This window comes from Pogona vitticeps, chromosome 2 (assembly GCF_051106095.1).
Source record: "Pogona vitticeps strain Pit_001003342236 chromosome 2, PviZW2.1, whole genome shotgun sequence".
NCBI lineage: Eukaryota > Metazoa > Chordata > Lepidosauria > Squamata > Agamidae > Pogona > Pogona vitticeps.
The window spans coordinates 192,521,044-192,537,462 of record NC_135784.1 but is presented as its reverse complement, the minus strand read 5'-3'; the positions used below and the strand labels follow the sequence as shown (position 1 = coordinate 192,537,462).

Here is a 16,419-nt window from a genome sequence, read left to right as displayed (position 1 = left end):
CAGGAGAGAGCCAGGCAGGGAGGGGGGCGAGAGTAGGAGGCGTCGCTGGGGTTACTATCGGGCACAGAAGGCAAGGAAGGAGTGGGCGTGGCCCTGGCGGAGCCGCGGACCAACGATCTCCCCGACGAGGTCGTAGGACCTGTCAGTATTGCATCAAGGCCACGCCTACTTTATGAATATTAAACACCCAGAATACAGTACACGTAAGGTACTTGACCATCTCGGTGAATGAATCTCTCCTTTTATTGTTCCTTCTGTTCTGGCCACCTGCATTAATACTTGGAAAAAGAGTGGCGTGATGTGATCCAGGCAGCTCCTTAAAATTGCAACGGTGTGCCATTGAAATAGGCATATATGATAGCCCTTTGTCCTCTTTTTTTCCCTTCGTGGCCCCTTTTAATGATTCAAATGTTTTCATGCTGTTTTCTTAAAAGAACTGGAGAATAAATGTATTCACTCATATATTATTAAAAGCAAGGTCGTCCATTTTGAGTTGCCTATCATTTATCTAGCCAAAAATGCGTTAAGAATCTGTGCAGGCTTTTGAGATGATACAGATGATTCTGAACTAATATTTATTTCAAAATATTTATATCTTTCCATTATTTCTTTCCCACGGTTCTCTAGCAATAGTTGCAATATTGCCAAATGAAATGCTTGAAAATACAGGAATGCAAAGCTTGCTGTTCCTCTCTGAAAAGAGGCAGGACTCCATAAAGACTACACTGTGCCCACTTTTAAACATGTTGAGGGGCTTTGGTATGTCAGGGAGAGAGCGAGAGAGCACAGTTATCTGTCAGGAGGCTAGATAATCCTTGCAGAGTTATCAAAATCAGAATGGTCCAAGCAGAGGCACTGCACTGCACTGAGATGCACCCATCCTCTTCAGGAACCATTGGATGCATCAGCAAAAGAGCATTGATCATGTCAGTAGTCATGGAGGCAGAGAAATCCTTGAAAGGAAACTATGGGGCAGTAGCTGGAGGTGATACTGGCAGAGGGCCTTCCATTGGCAGTGGCAGGCTAACTCCTTTTAATACTACGCAGAAAAAGTCAATAGTAAACTACTTCTCGATATTTTATACCTTGAAAACCCTATGATGGGACAGTCCAAAATGGAACAAGGGAATGTGCTGGAAGAGGAGACTCGGGTCAGAAGACACTTCACCAGATAATGGAAAAGGCAAATAATATTTATAAATAACGTGGTTGCTAATGAAGCAAGAGGATTAGAGCCAAAGGGGTGTGCACAAAAGCAAAAAGAGCACCGAAAGTTACATTAAAAGCAAGCTTCAACCCACAAAACAAGAAGTAGAATATGGTCTGATAAGAGGATTACTATTGTTTTAGGCCACTAAAACAAGCAACCACTCCTGCATGAATTGGCCCTATAGGAAGATCTGCTGCCTTCACACTTCTCAGCAAATGCTAAACTATCTGGGACATGCACTCAGTATTCCTAAAGTTAATGACTCATGTCAAGAATGGAATTTTTAGCTTCTTACCCTGCCTGTATGCACATTGTACCTTCATTTCACTCCACTCTAACATGTCTTTTTTCTTTAATATTTTCTTAAGAAATAGTAGCTGAAATAGAGATACAATAAGTCTAAACACAAATTTTATTTTATTTTATTCAAATTATTTATACGCCGTATTTCTCCCCACAGGGGATTGGAGGTGACTCACGGGAGATAAAACAACAGCTTTCAAACACTATATAAATATCCCATTAAAACAAAGAAGCACATTATAATATTGCAAAAGCAATGAAAAATAGAAAAAAGGGGGGAAGCAGAGGGGGAAAAAACACAGGAGTATGCATACATAGGCTTCTATGGAAGTTTTCCAAAGATCAAAAAATATCTATCCACTCATAGTAACTGTCTATACACCATATGTTCATACATCAATAATGTTGTAAGGTCTTCTCTGGATTACTGGTGGTGGGCATCTATCTTTCGAATGCTGAAAAAGTAATATTTTTTCAGTTGTAAGGGCATGGAGGGTCCAGCTACACTGGCCAATGGATTATTTCCAAGAAGCAGGTATATAATTTAAAATACATAAGCATGAATAAAGACCAAAGATTTATCCAGTACAAAATTAATGTGAGTAATAATTCCTTTCTCAAATGAGCAAATGAGCTCATGACTAGACATGACCATATCATATGACTAAGAGATGCATCAAGAGAATCACAGTGCCAACATTTAGATGATTTGCTTAGCCCTTTCCTAAAACAGATATTGCAGTCTCCAGCACATTTTAAACATTATCTTTTGTTGAACGAGGCATACATTAAGTCTATAGATATTTTCGGTATACTGTCGGGCGTGGTCTGCCATTTGTTAAAATAGCACAATCCATTTCCATGGTCCATTCATCTCTGAACCCTTGTGTATCATATTTATTGACTGACAGTGAACAGTTATAAAGAAATAGTGTGGGTTTCTTTTCTTGAACTAATGCAGTAAGTGCAGGAGACTCTGAAGGACTTAATGCTTCTGGACCATATTTAGCTATCAAGATGCTGTAATAGATACGTACTATCATATGGCTGAAGCTGGCAGTTCATATTACTTTTCAAGAAGGCAAATGGCAAAAAATCATCATCCTGTCCAATTAATTGGTCTAAGGTAAGAATTCCTCTGTGTATCCACACCCTTCCTAAAAAGGACTTCTTTCCAGTTTTTATATCCAGATTACCACATAAAGCTAATTTATCATGTGAAAATGGGTCAAACTGGAATTGTTGTGATAAATGTATTTATTTATTTATTCATTCATTTAGTATCATTTGTAGGCCACGTTTCTCCCAATGAGAGGATTCAAGGCAGCTCACAACATTAAAAGAAGTAGAATCAAAAACACAACCTCTCCCAGAAGTTTAATGTATACAGTGGACCCTCTACTTACGGAATTAATCCGTATTGGAACGGTGACTGCAGGTCGAAAAGTCTGTAGGTCGAGTCTCCATTGACCTACAATGCATTGAAAACCAATTAATCCGTAACCAGCTGTTTTTGTTCCGTTTTTGTTCCATTTTGGTTTTTTTCTGGTCTGTAGGTCGATTCTCTGGCTCCAAGTCGAACCTAAATATTGCAGCCAGAGAAGTCTGTAACTCGAAATGTCCATAAGTCGAGCTGTCTGTAAGTCGAGGGTCCACTGTATGTTAAAAAGCATGTGGGGCAAAAACCGTGGGAAATGCCACAGGCCGATGGCGTATTTAGAACCCCAAACCATCCACTTGGAGAAAGGTTCCAGATATGAGGTTTCCAAAACAGCCCAAGATAGGTAAGCTGACTCTGGAATACAGTTCCAGTAATTAGTACATCTTAGCAGATATGCCCAATGATATAAACAAAGATCAGGAAAACCACCTTCTGCAAACATATATTCCTAAAACAGAGTATTAATTTTATGGAAGTATCTGCCAAGTAAGTGAAAAGGAGTTGCTCAAAGAACATACATAATTTGAAGTATAATATTCATTTTGAGGGTATTTATCCTGCTCTAAAGCTGCAAGTTCAAAGATGCGCATCTATTTAAATCCAAGAAGCCAATTCAGTTGGATTTAATGAATCTGTATTCTAAGATAGGCCGTAACATCTGGGCGCCACCACAAATGCTAATCAGAAAAAAAAACACTCTGTGCTGGGTTGTCTCTGAATAGCTCAGATTTTTTAAAAAAATATTTTATAGGTTAGGTGTAGGGATAGGGGACAGGGGACATGGGATTGAGCAGAGGTTGTAAATCAACATGAACATTTTATAATATTAATTCTTATATATGACATTTCAAAGATACATACGGTATGTTTCCGGTGTAAATAATTTATAATGCAGAATATATTTCTAAATTGATTTTAGACTTTCAATTATCAAATATTAATTTGCTTTCTGTTTCTAAGCCAGTCATAACATTTATGCCAACAATCTTCATGATTCGTCCTTCTTGTTGAATATAGCCATTCTGAGTTAATAGCAAAAATCCTGGATACGGCGGAAATCAATAAACTACTAATAACTTAGATTTTGTCTCGTTAATTGCATAACCAAATACAGGGGTCCCAAACCCTTGGTTCACAGCCCGGTGCCAGTCCATGGCCATGGCAGGACCGGGCTGCGGAGACAGATCTCCTGCCCCCCCACGCACTCCCCCCATGCACTCCACCCGCATGCATGCCCTGCCCACGCACATGCATGGGTGCCCCACCTACCCACCCATGCACACAAGTGTGTCCTACCCATCCGTGAGGGTGGGGGGTCCCCCCCACCAGTCTGCGGTGCAGTAAAGGTTGGGGACCACTGATGATACACATTTCTAAGCATATTAATTCCTTTTATAATTCTGGAATGGATGACTGAGCTTCAGAGATAAACAAATATTTTTGCATAAAAGAGTAGTTTTAAATTCATGAGAATTATGAACAAGGCCATGAATATCAGGATTTTGTCTAATGGCACAGGCAAATGGTTACAAACACATACTGTACTGAATAGAAGAGGTGAAAGAGGGCAGCCACTAGTTAATATTCTGTATCTTGGAAATGAGTAAAAGACCTGAATCCATTTCAAAAATTCAGGAGGAAGACCAAATTTAGGAGGTACCGGAAACATAAACTGTATGTATACTTTGTCAAAGATGCTTTTTCTGCACCTTGAAATAACAGCAGCCTATCCAGCCTATCCCAGGAGAGTGGAAATCAAGTGGCAAAGATCCAAATCAAGGAATTACAAACCAGAAAAGTAAGAGCCACACAGAGTACCTCCGACCACCTCAGCATCTTAGCCGGTTATTCTCCACTCTAATGTGTCTGACAAAGTGGATTAATCTACAAAAGTGTACACTGTAATATAAGTTAGCTTTTAAAGTGCTACCACATCCTTGTGCTTTTTAAAAAAAAATTGCTTTGATTTTGTCTCATTATGCTTACACAGACTGACATGGCTACTACTTTGAAAACAAAAACATCTGCATTACCTTCCTCTATTAAATTAAATACTTCTGCAAAAACATAATCAAGTCCAGGAGCTTTGCTGGTTTGGTTAGCCGCAGGGCATTTTGGATTTCTGCTTTTCTGGTTCCATACTAACATATTGTACAATAAATTCTTTCCATCCGTTATCTTCAAATAGATTTTAGTGTTCTCGTTCCCCACTGTGGGTTAACCCTTCATGCCAAGTATCGGAAACAATAATACGAAGCAAGAGACATTTTTAGTAAACCATTTATTTCTGTCCTTATTCAAACAGATGATAATTTAATACAACTATTTTAAATTATTTTAAGACAAAATAATTTGTTACCAATGATAAATTATTTAGTAGAATAAAGTGTAATAAAAATCAATATTTTTTTTTCAACTCTGTGTCTATGGATCCAATCCTGCCTTTGCTATGTGTCATCTAAGAAGCAAAAGAATGAATGGGAGCATAAGATGCATCATGATTGTGGAAGATATTGTGATGCAACTACAGTATTTCGACACATCCTTTCCGTTGGCACAGCTACATCCCTGAACAAACAAACTAGGTGGAAACATGAAGACATGGATGATCAGGGGTATAGTATAGCACTGTGTACCATCAAGTCAATTCTGAGTTATGGCGACCTTTTCCAAAGTCTTCTAGGTAAACAATACATAGAAGTGGTTTGCCCTTCCCTCTTCTGGGGGTGCCCTGGGACTGTGCAGCTTGCTCAAGGCTACACAGGCTGCCTCTTGGGAGGCACAGTGGGGAATCAAACTCCCAATGTCAGGTTCTACAGCCAGATAGCTAACTCACTGAGCTATCCAGCCAGCTGAGTATACAACATGCTTAGAAAACAGACATTCTATGTAAAATAAGACAATAGCTGAGCACAGACTTTATGCTGAGAAGAGAGGAACTCTGGTAGCATATGGTTTTGAACTAAATGGAAGGCATGAAAAAATCACTACTAAATTCCCTTGCTCAGATCATCACAAAGATATGCACAAGATGGTTGTACTTTGCATCCAGCCACATCACATCAACACCTCTATATAATTCCTTGATAAGGCACCTCCAGCTCAGATGACAGGGTGTGTATCATTGCATTTTATCAATGGCATGGAGTACACACAAGGGAGGACTTGGGGAACGGGAAATACAGGAAAGGGGCAATTTGCACAACAGAGAAGGGACCATTTTTTCCAAAGCAACCTCTCAGCTGAACTGAGCACATTGTTGGCATCCTTACAACTCCAAATACCTAAACTCGCCTGGGGAAGGTCTCCCACAAAAATAACGAAAGCACAGTCCGTGCTTGAACTGTACAACTGCTTCTCGTGTCTTTCCTTGCTCACCACTCCCTTGTTACATTTGAGCAAACTATATCTATATATAAACCGTCTCCAAAAGGAGGACAAAAATAAGTCGTAGTTCACTGCAATTTATTTCCACAAATCCAAATTTATAAATAACCACGACAACAAGTAGAAATACAGTACCCCTTGCCTAAATGAAATTAAAGCAGGATATTTTTTTTGCTTTGTTTTGCTTTGATCAGTCCTTCCAACATGGGAAGGACCACAGGGCTCAGACTTCAGCCCTGGTTCAAAATAAAGGGCATAGGGCAGAGCAAAAGACAAGTGTAGGTAAGGCTGTAACATGATGGTGCAGAGGACCAGATGTATCAATTTGGATGTTTTCCCATCATATAAAGATCAGCTCTGTTTTATGCCACCCTACCCATAGGGTTGCCAGATACACGGGTACTAAAAGGAGGACATAGAAAGACAAAAAGGAGGACAAAGGAGGACATATTGAATGTTTCATTTGAATCATTCCAGATTAAACCCACAATCAATACAATTTTATTACAATAGCTGCCAATAAATGTCTTTTAGTGAACCGACCAAGAAACAGTCATGTTAAAAAATAAAAATAAATTCAATGGAGGCTTTTTTTCAAAATACCGGAAGTGGGCAGGCAGGTGGGGGTGGGGAAAACAAGGGGGAAGGGGGTCCTTCCACCTCTCCCCCTCCCATCCAAAATTATAACATAAAATATATAAAAGCCTGACATTTTATCTTTGCCTGCCTGACGGAGGACATTAGGCTAAAAAGGAGGACATGTCCTCCTTTTGCCTGACATCTGGCAACCCTACCTACCCAGGAATCCAGTCCTTCCTCTCAGTTGGACATATCAGGAATCATGGTTGCTCCTTTCATCTCAAGAGAACAAAGTCAAGATGTCTCCTCCTTGGAGGGACAAGAGAGAGGCGTGAGAAGGAAGGAAGGGACAAGAGCCGTTGTAAGATTAGCAATCTAAATCGAAGGAAGGTCAGCACAGGCCCAAGCAATAAAGGACATTCCAGGAAACCTGAGGAGTTCCTGTCTCTCTCCTGTTCCCTGTGCAATACCTCCTTGAGAGTAAGAGCTACACAATTCTTTCACATTTAAATGGCTTTATAAAATTCCCTTATGTTCTACGGGCCTGATGTAAAACCTCCTTGGGCCATAAATGGTCCACAGCCAAGGATTCCCATATTTGGAGGAAGGATTGTAAACAGTGTTACGAGTGACTGGGCACAACTCAGTTTAGGGTGCAACTATACAGCAGGGAAAATGCAAATGGATCCATTGTGAAGCTGAACCCAGGAAAATGGGTTTCCCCGGTTGAATTTGCTTTAGAGAACCATCCAGGAGTCAGAAAAGGAGATAAGTAAATTGGCAATCAGCCTTGTTTGCGGCTTTTAAGGTACCTTTGTTGTGGCCATCTAGATTTGCCCAGGATGTGGCTACAGCAGAGCTACCTTTAACTCCTTGAGTGTTTTTAAATTGCAGGATTTAACAAGCTGCAAAGAAGTGCTGATTACAAATTTCCTTCTCATGCTTTGCTAATTCTCCCCCCCCCTTTTTTTTTTTTGGTCTTCTAAGTGCCATAGCATGAGTGGCACCAAGCCTTTAAAAATGGAAAAGGAAAGGAAGAGGAGGGAAGAGGAAAACCAGCAGATCCAGGGGCCAGGTCTGGGGAACAGAGAATTCAAATAGCAGCCAGGTCTCTATTTGAATGGGCCCATTGCCCTGCCTTACTGCTGCTTTAGCCAGGTGAAATAGCCTAAAATACAAATCCCTTCATAGAAGCATCAGAAGGTGTGTGCATTAGCACAAGTGATCATACTGCCTGAGCTGAGGTGAATACATCTGCTGCAAAAAAATTAATAAATAATAAAAAGCCCCAAAGATGGAAGAAAACAATTTGGAAGTGGGAGGGGGACTCTGGGCTGATTCACATTGAATTGTATGTTGTGTAGCTCATGGAAAATAATACAAATCTGACCCTGCCAATCTCAGAGCAGTTCTTGTATTATTTACTAGTGTAGTTGCCCCCTTAGGCTTGAGCACACCTGCCGAAAGAATCTTAGTTGAACCGATCTGGCCATTATTTAGATTGTTTCATAATTTTCTGTTCACATGAGGCACAACCAACTTTGACTCATTTGCCCCAGCAATCAATTTATTTCTCCATTGACAGGAGGTTTGTTTAAAATTGTACTACAGGTAATAATGTTTCATTTCATTCCTTATTGTTTCAGTGTGTGTGAATGTTGCTGTTGATTTATTTCCTTTGCAGGGGGTGTCAGGTTTTTAGGCACCATGGCCACTTCATGGCCACAGAGCTTGTACTCTTTAATTTTCTTTAAAAAGAGATATCAATACCTCGATAGTAGCCAGTACCACTGCCACTGCTTCTGACACAAAACAGCATGAATATATTGCTCAGAAGGAGGCAGCCTTCCTCTCTCCCTTGCAGGTGAAAGAGAGCTTGAGATTTCCTGCTTTGAATTGTAAAGAAAGGAGTGTTGAGGTTTTTTAAACCTTGCTCTTCATAATACTTTACAGATCTTTTACACCCCACTTCCTCCTCCTGATGCTGTTCAAAAGGGCAAAGGAAAATAAAAGCCAAGAACAGAGAGGGAGAGATCGGCAAGGAATGTGAGTCAAGGAGGGAAGGGAAAAGGGGAGGGAGAGAAGTCTCGTATTGCTTTGTTGATATATCACTTTTGGTAATTTGGGGAAAAAAGACAAGGGAGGTGTTGATTATCCCAAGAAACAATATAGAAAATGAACGGATACAAAATTAAAGAACAGTGTCATTGTTGTTTAGTCGTTCAGTCGTGTCCGACTCTTCGTGACCCCATGGACCAGAGCATGCCAGGCCCTCCTATCTTCCACTGCCTCCCATAGTTGTGTCAAATTCATGTTGGTTGCTTCGCAGACACTGTCCAGCCATCTCATCCTCTGTCGTCCCCTTCTCCTCTTGCCATTACACTTTCCTAACATCCAGGTCTTTTCCAGGGAGTCTTCTCTTCTCATGAGATGGCCAAAGTACTGGAGCCTCAACTTCAGGATCTGTCCTTCCAGTGAATACTCAGGGTTGATTTCCTTTAGAAAAGAACAGTGTAGCCTGATTCAAATAGAAATAAATGAATCAATACAGTTAAAAACAATGTGAACACTTCTGCCAATATATATACCATGAAAAAAAGTGTATCAGAACAACAGAGGTATGAAAATAATTGATATAACTGGGGTTCTAGCACTCCCACCCCAAACGTATTTGCCTAATAAGCACCAGCTTTCTTATTTTTCTTGGAAAGAAGCATGGACTTGATTCTTTGAGAAAAGGGGAGGTGTGCTTGGCAATAATTATGAATTTCAAAGGGATACATACACAAGTTAATTTTCCTCCTGTACCACTATGTGCATGCATGTACTGTTCAATAAATAAAGCATTTGTTGCTCGATGCATTTGGGTCAGTCTGCTACTGCCTGCATACACACATATGGAATTGATCATTGATATCTCAGTCGCAAAATAAATTCCCCTCCTCTGTTGCCTATCTTCTCTGCCCTCTCCCTGCCTACTTGACTTTCTACTCCCTTCTGTCCTTGTTTTACCCATCAGTGAGGCATGGAGGGTGGAGACTGACCAACAGAAAAATGCCCATAAGGAAACTCCATGAAATGGTACTCATTGACAAGGTGCATGAATCAGCATGGAACAACATCATACTGACGTCCACACAAGCAAATCCTGCACAGAACTAAAGCAGAAAACCCTGCAAAGCAAGGATTTTTTGTCTTACTTTGAGTAGTTTCAACACTCCATTGTGTGGACACCAGGATACAATAATTATACCATGGGTGCAAGGAGAGCTGGCCAAATACTTAGTGTGTACAGTCCTTTATTGTGCAATTGTATCGCTCCATTCATGGGGGCCCTGGACACTTTACCAATCAGCCATGGCAAATTGTACAAATAATATGTGAACACCAAGAGGATTCTGGCCAGCAAGATGCTCTGCACTTGAAAAGGGCTGGAGGCACGGTTGCAGAATGAACTGTAGATTAGCCCTGTAGCTCCTGGAGTGGCTCTGATGTTCCAGGGGTCCTGTTTCACCTCTACCTTCTAGCCCAGGGTGTTAGGGGGACACCCCAAATGTTTGGCTGATGAGTAAAAAAAAACCATTGTGCCTTGGGTGTGTCCTCTTATCCCATAGGTCACCAAGGCTAGACCAGATCGGCCCTCCTCCCTATACTTAGCCCTAGTGGTGTCATGAGATGGCCAGCCCTGGACAGCAAAAAGTCAATGTGGCCAAATGTATAATAGCCCAAAGGTGGCAAACCTCTCTAGGACAGCTCCGCTCACGATTAATGATCCTGCCATCACAGAGGCCAGAGGAGGACGTGAACTCATTCTCTAGCAGATAATTTCTGAATGTCTCAGAAGTACATGGAAGGCTTCAGAAGAGAGCCAAGGGGCGAGATGAACCCATCACGTCTTGCCCATGGCTTGCTTTTCACCTCGTTTCTGAGAATGAGAGGAGAGAGAGAGAAAGAGCTGGTGCGGGCGGGGGGGGGAACAACAACATATTTGGTTTTATCTGGAAGTTGAGTCATGGCAACTGGACTTCTTTCTTGTTAGGTTGAAACGCTTGGCTACTCATCCAAGCAGCTTCTTCAGTCTTCATTTGGTTTTATCTTGTATCCTGCTGCCCTCTACTGTCCACACATGTATGAAGTGAGATTCATGTTTATTACTCTCAGTGCCACTTCCAAATGTCTCTTTTATTGTGCTATTAGAGCTCGGTGACATTCTAACAACATTCTCACTGAGACGATTCTCTGTGATAGAATTCTAGCGCCCTCCTTTGAACGACAGCGGAGAATTCAAAGTACCCCCTAACTCCAGCTACAGATCCCAGGGTTTTATAGGACGGAGTCATGACATCAGAAGCGGTATCAAACAGTGGGTGTAGTATATAGGCTGGTTCCAGATGGTTCCCTTTATCGCACCATCATTGGCCCTGTTCACTGAATTTTATGCGAGCATCAGAAAATATCATCCTAATTCTTCCTTGTTTTTCCACCACTCATTCTGTCTCTTTTCTTGCTGTGGAAAAGCTGCTAAGAAGAGGACTGGAATGGAATAGTACAGTTTCTTCTGATTCTTTGGGCGTGATCTCCTGATGGAATTGTTCCCTACTTATGCCCAAGTTAGACTGTAGCATAATTTTTTTTTGCAGCCACACAACGCACAACCATTAGTGATTCATTTTACTGGCCAGTGGTGTAACTGCCACTCAGTTCCCATTCGCTGGGAGGCTTCTGTTTTGTCATTGCTGCTGCTGCTGCTGCTGCTGCTGCTGCTGCTGCTGCTGCTGCTGTTGTTGTTGTTGTTGTTGTTGTTGTTGTTGTTTTTGTTGTTGTTGTTGTTGTTGTTGTTGTTGTTGTTGTTGTTGTTGTTCCAGTGGCATTTTGAGATATTCCTTAGTGTGTGTGTACAATCCTATCGATAGTTTTTTGAAACAAATTCACCGGGGAAGGCAGGCGCCATTACTGTTTGTTTAATTCTGCAGCTGGAGTGTTGATACAATGGTAAACTTGTGTTGATGGCTTTAAAGGCATTGGTAGGTATTGCATCGCTCAACCTACTGTCTGGCAAGCGACACAGCCCTGAGTTGGGGTGCTGGGTCCATTGAGAGCAACGCATTGCTTCCAGAAGTGCCAGCACAATGCAGGAAATTCTGCCCATCAGGAAACACTACATGACATATTGATGTGCCATTAATTAAAGTTAAGGGCTGCAGTGCCCCATAAAACAAGAGAGAAAATAAACCGGTAACATGGTGCAGCTGGCCATAATTCAAATGGAAGGAAATGAACTGCTAATGGTAAAAAACATTGCGATATGCATACATGTATATATACTATATGACCACAATGATTACAACGAAGGTATGGAAAGTATCATTAGAAGTGGGTAAAATTTTCCTGCTGTGAAGTGCTCAATTAGATGCCTGTAGTGATGCATCTTCTGACTTTTAATAGACATGTAAATGGATTGTTGTGCTCTGTTGTTTTAAAATGTGTTTTTACTATTGACTTTATTTACCATCTTTAATATAATATTTGTGTAATGCTTTAAAAATACTGTATTTGTATACTTACTGTTTTTAGTTTTAAATACTATCTTATGTAAGCCACCTTGGTACCTTTTAAGGAGAAAGGCAGGGTAAAAATATTGAAAATAAATAAATAAATAAATAAATAAATAAATAAATAAATAAATAAATAAATAAATAAATAAATAAATAAATAAATAAATAAATAAAATTACTACTACTACTACTACTACTACTACTACTACTACTACTACTACTACTACTAATAATAATAATAATAATAATAATAATAATAATAATAATAATAATAATAATAATAATGTATCATTGAAATAGAGATTTTTGGATACTTCAGTCCAGTCACCAAGCCAAATGGAGACTGCATCCAAGAAATCAAAAGAAGACTGAGACTTGGAAGGGCAGCAATGGAGGAATTAGAAAAGTGTAAGGATGTGTCACTGGAGACCAAGACCAAGATCATACACACTCTTGTATTTCTGATCACCATTTATGGGTGTGAAAGCTGGACAGTAAAAAAGCTGAGAGGACAAACACTGATTCATCTGAAATGTGGTGCTGGAGGAATGCTTTGCAGAAACTGCAAAGAAAGACAGGCCAGTGGGTCTTAGATGAATTCAAGCCTGAACTATCTCTAGAGGCAAAAATGTTGAAACTGAAGCTGTCCTACTTTGGGCACATCCTGAGAAGGCAAGATTTTCTGGAAGATAATAATGCTGGGAAAGGCGGAAGGCAGCAGGAAAAGAGGAAGGCCAAATATAAGATTTGGCTTGAGCACCACAGGCCTGAGTGTGCAGGACCTGAGCAGGACAGTTGAGGACTGGGCATTTTGGAAATTCATAGGGTCAACATAAGTTGGAGGTGACTTGATGTCACATAACAACAACAATACCGTGCACAATGACTAGTCTGGACTAGTGAAGGTAGAGTAATGGACTGGGACTCAAGAGGCCTGGGTTTGAATCTCTACTTATGTCATGGAAACTCCCTGGGAGTGCTGAACTCGTAAAACCACTCCTTAAATGTACCTAAATTACCTTGAAATCCCTGTTACGGTTCCAACTTGACAGCACATGACAATATAACACACAGTCTTGTCCAGGCCTTTGCATTTATGGATTTAAACCCACATTTACCTTTTTACTTTTTGATCATGCTGTCTCAAGCAGTCTGCGGTGCTTTTCCACTTTGGTTTTTCCAGTAAAGGATAAATATAGGAAGAAACACTCCTTTAATCAGATCATGCTACCAGAACTACCAGAACTTGACAGCAAGGCTTGTGCCTTTTACAGTCATCTGTGTCTAAAAAAAAAAAAAAGACTGATCAGGATTACCTTTTTTTTTTTTGTATTTTTTATTTTTTATAAGGGATAACAAAAAGGATTACCTTTGATCTCCACTGTTCTACAACCAACCTTTGACCTTTAATATCATTCACATAACGTTTATTCCACGGCACAAGTTCTTTCACCCTCGGCTGGAAGGCTCCCAAATTGACGGCTCCTAACATTATCACTCAAATGCCATTTCTCATACTTACACACACACACACACACACACACACACACACACACACACACACACACACACACACACACACACACACACACACACACACACACACACACACACACACACACACACACACACACACACACACACACACACACACACACACACTTTTGCCATCCCTTAAGATGTGATCAGAAGGACATTTTCTTGGATTCTTGCTGACACAAACTTCACTCCTTGAGTTGGATCTTGTGTTCATCTGCAAGGAACTTTAGGGCCCTCCTGTGTCTCTGGGAAGGCCTCTCTGAGGCAAGTTATTGATTTCCAGGAGTCTTCTCACCCAAAGTTTGTCTGGCTTAATGGAAGGAACCTTCAAAGGAAGGGAGACCAGAGACCATGGAGTTACCCATGGATATGTAACAAGGTCATTGGATTAGATCTTCCCTGTCGTGCTGAAATACATTGTACTTTTATTTAACTTAGGGCAATTCTTTCTAGATTTGCATCTCTTTATTTAATCATGCAGCAGTAAATGAGAAGGGCCAGATGAGAGGTGGATTAGCTCAGTAAAGGAAGCCACAGCCTGGAGTGTACAAGAGCTGGCTAGGACTATTGGTGACACGGCTTACTAGGGTCACTGATTCATAGGGTTGCTGCCGCCCAGAGTAGACCATTGGTCTAGATGGATGGGGTATAAATCTAATAAATAAATAATAAATAAATAATAAGTGAGAAGCCGCTTGATGGCACATTACACCACCGCCGCTAAGAATGTAAAAATACACACAAATCTATATTCTTTGTTGTCTCCCCCCACTCCTTTAATAATGCAGTTTCCTCTTTTTTCATCTGGAAAAGGCTGCAATTTCTTTCTTTCTTTCTTTCTTTCTTTCTTTCTTTCTTTCTTTCTTTCTTTCTTTCTTTCTTTCTTTCTTTCTTTCTTTCTTTCTTTCTTTCTTTCTTCCTTCCTTCCTTCCTTCCTTCCTTCCTTCCTTCCTTCCTTCCTTCCTTCCTTCCTTCCTTCCTTCCTTCCTTCCTTCCTTCCTTCCTTCAACTTCAGTTCTATCATAATATCTTTGCATCGCACAACGAATAAAAATACATATAAATTCAGTGGTGATAATTGTATCATACTCAGTGAAATAACTATGTTAAAGTGCACAGATTTAGGTACACGGAAACTTTATCATTACCAAAGCGCTCTCTCTCTCTCTCTCTCTCTGTCTACCTCTCTCTCTCAGTCACTCTCACTCTTCATGAAGTGATCATCAAATTCTTCATTGATTGCATTACATTAATTTCATAATGATAGTTAGGTTCCATATCCTAGCAAGCCAGTGAAATAGTTGGAGAGGGACACACACACACCCTCCCGAACACAGCTATTGAAATTTTAGCTGCACCAACTTCAGTTAACAATTGATTAAAAAATTTTTCCCTTACAAATTCTGGATGGATCCATTCAAAGTGTTCTCAATACACCATCATAACAGCTATGCTGAATATCAGACAATGAAACAAAATACCTTATTCCAAGTAAGAAACACCAGTGATGAACTGTTTTGAAGTAATTAAACATCACATTTCTACAAATTGGTCTCCTACCAATATTTTTATCCAACCACTGGGACTCGCTCTTTTAAATATATTCTCTGAGTTTTATTTTCTCGAGAAGTCTAACTTTTGGTAGAGAAAGGTGGGAGGAGTTCTTTTAGCCTAGTGGGCTGAATTCAGTTTCATTGAAGCTTTGGGTGGCTACTTTAGAGTAGCCGTACATCCTCATTTAGGGAGGACTGTTCTCTGTTTGAAGAGCTGCCCTTCCATTGGGAGGTGAGCATATTCCTTTTTGGTGACGTGATAACCTTACCACCACCACCCCAGTGAATTTTCCTGGCTGATCAGGGATTTGAACCCAAGACTCTGTGTCTGATACTTAGTGCGCTACATGATATGTACCGTCTATCTAGTAATACCCTCGCTTGACCAATAAAACAGGTTACACATGGGGTCCTACAGAACCCTTCATCAGGCTGCTGTTACTTCGGAGTGGTGGAGGGGGCTGGAAATCCCACAAATCATCTTGCTCAAAAGTTGAGGTGAAGTTTTTGCAACTAATAAATTTATGAATATAGCTTTGAAGAGGTAACCATGTTAGTCTGTGGAACCATATGAGACAACGACAAAACAAAAAGAAAAACAAAACATTCCGAGAGACAAACATTTGTGGCACCTTATAGATTAACGACTATATTTTAAAATGAGCTTCCATCGATCAAGTCTACTTCCTCAGACATATGACTGAGAATATATATATGGCTATCATATTTATGTATGATCCCATGAAGAGGTGGGGATACAAATAAGGAGCAAAATTTGTTCTAGTCGATACAGTGGACCCTCGACTTACAGACGGCTCGACTTACAGACTTTTCGAGTTGCAGACTTCTCTG

The 16,419-nt window shown here is 40.4% G+C and overlaps 1 long non-coding RNA gene across 1 annotated transcript; it reads right to left on the bottom strand.

The window, feature by feature from the left end:
• Positions 1–13,382: 13,382 nt before the first annotated feature.
• On the bottom strand, positions 13,383–14,026 carry LOC144586459 (uncharacterized). The gene is made up of 2 exons (XR_013541299.1): positions 13,845–14,026; positions 13,383–13,791 (listed from the first exon to the last, which is right to left on the bottom strand). It is a non-coding gene; the product is annotated as an uncharacterized LOC144586459 (long non-coding RNA).
• Between the last annotated feature and the right edge of the window lie 2,393 nt (positions 14,027–16,419).